General features: G+C 43.1%; 1 protein-coding gene across 1 annotated transcript in view; it reads right to left on the bottom strand.

The window, feature by feature from the left end:
* The window catches only part of pigf (phosphatidylinositol glycan anchor biosynthesis, class F), a 47900-nt gene that overhangs the window by 1908 nt on the left and 38216 nt on the right, over nucleotides 1-7776 (bottom strand). The window lies entirely within an intron of this gene.

The raw sequence follows: 7776 nt of genomic DNA, 5'->3' as shown, positions 1-7776 counted from the left end.
ATCGGGTGCCCGATCAGGAGGGTCCCCCCCACGCCCATGCCCAGCCCCCCAGAAGGCTGCAGTCATGTGGTAAAAGTGCTCCCATAATAGTATTGGGTAGAAAATTCCAGGACTTTGGCCCACTGTGTGGCTTGGGGGCTCTTATTTCCAAGACATTGCTGTGCGTAGGGTGATGGCTGAGGTTTCCCTTGTTTAGGATGGTCATTATCTAGCATTTAACATGACATTCAAGCCTGGCTGTTATGCAATTCCTGCGATAACCAGCTCTGGACTGGCTTATCAGAGGAGAAAGGAGGCACAGTCCATTTGCTAATCATATTCAAAAAATTGGGCCGAAGCTTTAGACTACCTACAGCTGCAGTGAATCCTGTGGTTCCTAGCTGGCTCAAAAAAAATTGTCAATCCCCTGAAAAATCCCCTATTGCAGTAATACTAAGAGCAGAAGTTTTACTGCAAATGATACACTAAAAAAGGAACTGTAAATTCCAAAATGAAAAGTTTTAGGAAACATTCCTGCTCATTCTTTCATTCCTCACCCTTTAAAGAGTTACTAATTCAATTTTCAAACTTCATATAAAATCACAATTAAGAGTCTTAATTGGTTTTCTTTTCCTCTGCTTCCTCTTTTGTCCTTTAACCTAGGCCCTACACAAAATTTAGGCAGTGGTTGAAAAGACAGTTTGAAGGACTGAATCAGAAGGTTAATCAGATTGATGTGGTTGTGTCATTAAGTTATTTGGCCAAACTAATTGCTTCCCCCAAGCCCCAGCTAACATGCAATGATCCAAAACAATGGAGATAAGTGAGCTGCTGTGTTGAAAGGGTTAAATTTGCATACTGCTTTGGCCCTAATTATGAACAGGATGATTTAAGATTTTAAGATCCCCTGCTGTGATGTTTCTGCTCAATTTCTATATTCTGATTTGTTTGCCTAGTGGTTAAAGGCACTCATGTAGGCCTAAGTCAGAGGTGCTATAAATTGATGTCTCAGGCTCAGGTTCAGAAGGAGGAAAAGAGAATGTTCCCATTAGATCTTAGATCAGTGGCAACTAGATTCAAACCATCCAGTGCTTTTTCCAGCATTTTTCTCCTTCCCCCTACAGGTGTTGACCTTTGTTGGGTTATGGGTTAACGAAAAGCAGACTTCCAGTACTTTACCCAAATTACCATTCTTATGAATTGACCTGAAGCTATTCAAGCATGCATTGTACCATAGCCTCGCCTTGTCTAATCTTGTCACTTGCTGTCCATACTTTCGAGCAGGGTGACAAGATAATGGTCACAGTTCAGCAGCAGTGAAATTTATTACTGGAAATGCACCCCCCCCCCCACCCCACCCCACGTGAATACAACTGGAACACAATGACTGGCAATCTCTCACCCTCATCAATCAAAAAGATTTTTTCCACATAATCACAGTCACAAAGTTAGCATGAAAGGGAAATGGAGGTAGAAAATTTGGATTCAATTTGACCAGAATGATGGTGTTTCTCACTGTAGTGTACAGAACACAAGTGAATTTACAGTGTAATTATTGTACCCTATGTCATGAGGTGTATGGGCACCCACTTCAACTTGCAGAGTAGAGTAATGTGAGAATTTTATTCAGATATTTCCTTGGAACATAAACTATCTGGCAACACAAGGTTGGATCTTTTCTCACTAAGTAGAAATCAGATAGATAGATATATACACACACACACACACAATGCTGCCTTAGTCTTGTGGCCTGTTATGTTTTTATGTCTCAGGTCCCTAAATATGCTCAGTAGGAGACAGGACAGAAAGACAGTTATTTTACACCAAATCAAGACCACCTATATTCATCTCAAAAATAATGAAAGTTGCAAGTATTTACCACAGCAATTTTGAAATGCAGAGTTTAACTGAAAATAAGGTAATTTATGTATTAAAGTCTGAAGTGTGAAAAGTGCCATGTACTCTGTTTAACTGAAATAACTGCCAAGCTAAAATCAGCATCTGCTTCACTCAAACAACCTTGCAAGTATAAAACGATCCTTGACTGTATTTACTGCATTTATAACCTAATGGATGTCTAAATACACTCCCAATCTCCCCAAGTTTACCTGAAATTCAGGTGTTAGCACCTTGACTCACTCTGAGGCATTGTTTAGATATTCCATGAGCTCCTTATGAATGGTGCAAATGAGGTCAGACTGGCATGAGATTGATACTGGATGAAATTTAACACTAGAACTGCGATCAAGACACAATATAAGCCAGTTTCTTGGTGGGAAGTTTACCCTTTTAGTTTAAAAAAGGATTTTTATCAATGGTATTGATCTGATTTAAAAAAAAATCAATCTAATACATTGCTAATGCAAGACAACACAAGGAGCAAATGAATAAAGTGGTTTTAACATCGATCAGCTTGTGGAAACTTTTCACCCATATCCAGTGTCTCATGGGCAATTTCTTCTGTAGCGTATTTAAAGACTGCTTCCTAATTGTCAAAAATCTACATTAAAGATGGATAGCTGCTCAGTTCCTCTCTGGTGTAATGTGCATATTTAAGCAATACTTAATACTCAAGTTGGTCAGATTTAAACTTCCTGCTGCTTCGTTAGCGACTTTCAGCCCCAGAAGTCAGACTTCTGCATTTTTGCAAAATATGAAAAAAAAACTTACTAATGCATAAATTACAATCTTAGCCTTTTTCTTTCCATTCATCCACTGCACCCCCCACCATTAATGCCACTATATGGGTTTCCACACCTCTGTTTGAAACTGTCCATCTGCTACATCATTCAATTTCAGACAGATGCACAGCGTTTCTCAGTTCCTCTCATTTTTCATAGCAGCTTTGAAAATATGCCAGAGTCCCATTTTAGGGAGGGGGAAGAAAAACACAAAGCGTTCACTAAAAAACATTAAAATAAAATTGCATATGTCTACAGTGGAGTTATTTAATCCAAAAATTCAGCAACAAGTAGAATGGTACAAAACATCTTAAGTCAGGCGCTGCATATAGAGAAAATGGAAGCGCTGTTGTAACATCCTTTTAGTTTGTTTGCAAGACAAGATGGAAAAAGTGTGTTTTGGTTTGGCAAACAAGTGCAGTACTGTATTACAGTCAAGGAGCATGATCTGTCACATGGTTCAATTATGGTTTATAAACTGCCTGTAGCTTCCTTATAAGAATGATGTAATTCAATGAGAGAATAGCAAAGTTTACCAAGCCTAGGAAGAAGAAAATAGCTGATCAAGCACTGGCAGAGAACATGCTGCTGTAAAAGACGGGACTTGGTTGACTGATCCTTTGAGTTCGCATGGGGAGCAAGTTTAAAGTGGAGTTCTGATTTCACAGCTCCCTATTATAGAAGGTTACTCAGGTTCACTACGTAATAATGCTGGGGCTCATTTACTAGAAGAATTGTGGTAGATCAGTATTGATGGTTGAAATAGAACAATTTACCAGTAAGCTACAGTATTCCAACCACACGTTGTCCAAAAGGTTTAACATTATCAAGAAACTTCTGTAATTTAATATCCTTGTAGTGTCAGCCTTGGCTTCGTGGTAACACAATCAACACATCAGAAAGTTACAGTTAGGAAGTTGTGGGTTCAAGCTCCACTCCAGAGACTTGAAGATATATTCAAGGTTGTCACGGAGTAAGTGCTGCATTATAACAGTAGAGACATTAAAGCAAAGCCTCTTCTTGACCTCTCAGGTAGATCTAAAAGATTCTATGGTTCTATTTGAAGAGGGGCAGGGGAGCTTTTTCAGTGTCCTGGCCAACATTTACCCCTTAACCAATATCATTAAAAAAAAAAATTATCTGGTCATTGCTTTGTGTGGGAGCCAGCTGCTGAGTTGGCCTTCATTACAACAGTGGCTACATTTCAAAATGATTTTATTAGCTGTGAAGCCCTTTAGGCATGACAGGCGCTACATAAATGCAAGTTCTTTCCTTTAATAATGTAAATCTGAAGATGTTTCATTTAGGGTCTGATGTAAGAGATCTTGTGACAAGGGCTGCATCCCAAGAAGATCCAATTAACAGAACCATTCAACCATACTTCAGCTAAAAGCCAAAATGTACAAGATCAGACAAAGAATCTGGTTCCACAAATGAAAATCTATTTTGGTCTACAGCTTTCACAGTCAACTTTTGCAGTAGCCAGAAGCAATGGGGAGTTATCAACAGTAAGTGGCCAAACAGCAAAAGCGAACATATACAGAAAGTGATCTAAAAAGGACACGGTAGCACTATCAAATCCTCATCTGTATTACTAAGATTCTAAACAGCTACTTTAAAATAAAAAAACATATTAAAACAGTCAGTCAGTGAAATCAATATGGTCGGGAAAGCCAGAAGAGGTTCGCAATAAAAACTGGCACAGAATTTATTCCACTCAAGAGGAAGAACTGAATTCAGAGCAATCAAGACAGTTACGGTTTTCCTGAAACAGAATGAAAAGATCATGTGACATGGTGGTTCTGCTAGCAGCCTGAAGTAGCAGTTTTGGGACAAGATTATTTTTGAAATAACTCATCCACAGTGCCAGAAGATTGAACATGATGCAAGACGCAGTTTAAACACCCTGCTGACCAGGCAAGTACTTCTTCACCTCTAAAATTACAAAACAGGTCCCTTTCCCCATTGCTAGATAGACACTCAGGGCTGGATTTTCCTGGCCCCACGGAGGCTGGGTTAGAGGTGGCCAGGAAAATAGTGGGGAGACGTGGTGGGACAGCTCCCCGACACATTCCTGCTACTGGGGAACTTTCCCAGGGCTGGGTGGGGAACTGAATCTGCTGCCCGCTCCACAGAAGTGGACAGCCAATTAAAATGATTAAGGCCCCAATTCGGGGTGATGCTGTGGCCTTGTCGGCATTTCGCTGCCGGTGGAGTGTCTCCATGCTGCCAGCTCAAAGGAGGCAGCCTCCCAATGGCAGGCTGGGGGGCAATCGGAGCCAGAAGCTCCTGCCTGTGATTTCTGCCGGCAGTATAGAGAGCTCGCCCGCCGTCCTCAATAGGACGGCGAACGCAGAGGCTGCCTCCTGGAAGATTGCGCCGGCCAGCATGCTGCTGGCAGGTGCAGGCTCAGGTCCCCCAATAGGTTCAGACGTCAAGGTCCTAAAGCTTGCAGTAAAATCCAGCCCTCAGCCTCTGCTTCCAACAATCACATGCATCACCTGCACCAGTCTGCTACCCAGTTCGACCAGACAGAAGGGTGTATTTGCCCCACAGATGATTTATCACTGCTGTCAGTAAGGATCATGCTGGTGGGTAACCTGCAGTCCCCAGCAGCCCCCTGCCTCAACACCAATAACTTAAGAAATGTTGTCTCCACCTACTTGCTGAGCAACTTAAACAAAAGTGCTCAAAATCCTGCTTGCAGACTCAGTGTCGAGGCAAACAGCTGATCTGACAGTCAGTGACGAGCAGGCACTAAGTTGTAACACTCAACTGCTTCCTAATACTGGCTCAGCCTCCACAGAAAGTCCTGCTAACAACCAGCACTCAAATGTTAGAAAGTCCAGCTGCCAAATCCAGCTTTAAAGCAAGCAACTGATCTGCCAGTTGCAGAAGGCGCAGAGAACTTGGAGAGGATCAGTGACGGCAGTGGGGTTACGTATGGCAGGCACCCCCACTTCTTCCACTGTGGAAAGATTAGAGGAGTTGCAGAGCCCATTCTTAGGTCAACTTTCCTTCTTAAGTCAAGCGCTGAAATTTTAAGCACCTCAACTACATCCTCTCTTCTGAAGCTCAGTTTTGTAATTTTCCCCAACACAGGACAGAATCGTCAGCATGATTCAATGCTGTTTGACCACTTAATATAAAGCTGTCGCTTGCTGCTCTCCTTATATCATCTTCACCGTGTAAGCTGGGCACACGGGCTTGCCATCATAGAGCAGTCAGGATCTCCACCACCCCCCCTACAGCAATCAGTAGGCAACAGAGTAACAATACTCCCCAGAGGCAAAAAAGATGCAAGACCTTCAAAAAAGAATGACACTACAGAGAAGAGACCTACTAAATGGTTAGTAACAATTCACATCACTGAATGGGGAGATCCAGAGGACGGAACTTTACACCCCACCAAAAAAGTGGGCTGGTGGCTGAGGGGGGGCGGGGGTGTAAAATGGAGTGGGAGGTTGGGGGGTTCCTTTCCGACCCACTCCCAATTTATGCGGCGGTGATAAACAGCCCAATGGCTCGCCTGCCCCAGGCCAATCAAGGCCCTTAAGTGGCCAATTATTTGCCACTTAAGGGCCTCTGCTCACTGCCATGGATATTTTACATTTGGCTGGCAAGAGTGGAGGCCTCAGAAAACCTGCCTGATAAAGCTAGGCAGCCTTCTGGGGGGCTGGGCATGGGCGTGGGGGGGACCCTCCTGATCGGGCACCCGATACCCCACGGAAGGCCACCCCCAATGTACAACACTTCCCCCCCACCCCGCTAGAGTCTGACAGATTGTCCCCGGTGAGGCCCTAAAAATTTACCATTTTTCCAGGGCCATCGTCATTTTCCTCCTGCAGCTGTGTGTAGTTCCAGCAGTGGCCACTACTCCCAGTGGCACTGCTGGGACAAAGAGCTGTCAGCCTGCTGATTGGCCAGCAGCTCCAATCGGCAGGATTTCCTGCCTCAATGAGGTGGAAGTCCTGCCCAACACCAATTAAGCGTTTGTAAAATTGTAAAATTCAGTCCAGATCCCCAGGCCCGGCAGAGGCGGGCTTGCCACTCACTTCTCAGCCGGTGGACGGGTTCCCCCCACCTACTGTAAAATTCCAGCCAGAATCTTTAATCCTGATGTACAGATACTGTACACAAGTGCTCCAAGTCACATGGCTGTGCCAAATCCACACTTAATCCACCTAGATATGAGAAGCCTGGACAGACCAGACCCGACGCAGATAACAGTCTTAAAATAACTCTGAAGCCTACTCATGATGTTTCAAAAGTTCTGAGAATTTTACAATCACAGTTCAAAACATGCAAACACCTGTAGAGAGTACTACATAAATAGGTTGAGATCCATGTCCATGAGAACAAAACATTCATAAACCTAAATACTAAAACAACCAATCTGCAAAACACCAAATGGATGACTCTTGACGTGGCAACACATCAGAGACTTTGGAATTCCCAAAAGCCTTGAAATAGCAGATCAATTATCCGGCGCACCCTCAGGTATCTCCTAAAACTTGATTCTAAGATGGTTTAAGGACTGAATGAACGCTAGTCCTTAGATAGGAACGAGGGTAGTCCATTCGTCGCCTCACAGCTGTTCCGATATTCAATTGGATCATGGCTAATATGCATCTTAATTCCATCTACTTTCCTTGGTTCATTAATCCTTAATACCACAAGTTAATAAAAATTTGTTCCTCAGCTTTGAAATTTTCAATTGACCTAGAACAACATTTTTAGGGGTGGGCGGGGTCAGTTGGGGAGGAGGCGCAGAAAACAAAAAGTTCCAGATTTTCACTACTTTTTCTGGAAGAATTGCTTCCTGCCATCACCCTTGGCCAGCCTGGCTCTAATTTTATGGGTTATGCCTTGTTTGTCTGGACTCCGTCACCAGAGGAAATAGCTTCTCTCTATCTACCCTATCAATTTCCTTAATCATTTGAAACACCCTAATTAGATTGCCCCTCAATCTTTATATTCAAGGGAATACAAGCAAAGTCTGTACTAAATGTTCTCATAATTTAACCCTTTTAGCCAACATATAATTCTGGTGAATCTGTTTTGCAGCCACTCCAAGGCCAATGTATCCTTCCTGTGGTGCTGTGCCCAGAACGGA

Source organism: Heterodontus francisci, chromosome 13, assembly GCF_036365525.1.
Source record: "Heterodontus francisci isolate sHetFra1 chromosome 13, sHetFra1.hap1, whole genome shotgun sequence".
Lineage (NCBI taxonomy): Eukaryota > Metazoa > Chordata > Chondrichthyes > Heterodontiformes > Heterodontidae > Heterodontus > Heterodontus francisci.
Note: the sequence above shows the minus strand (reverse complement) of the source record. Positions and strands in the feature narration are given on the sequence as shown.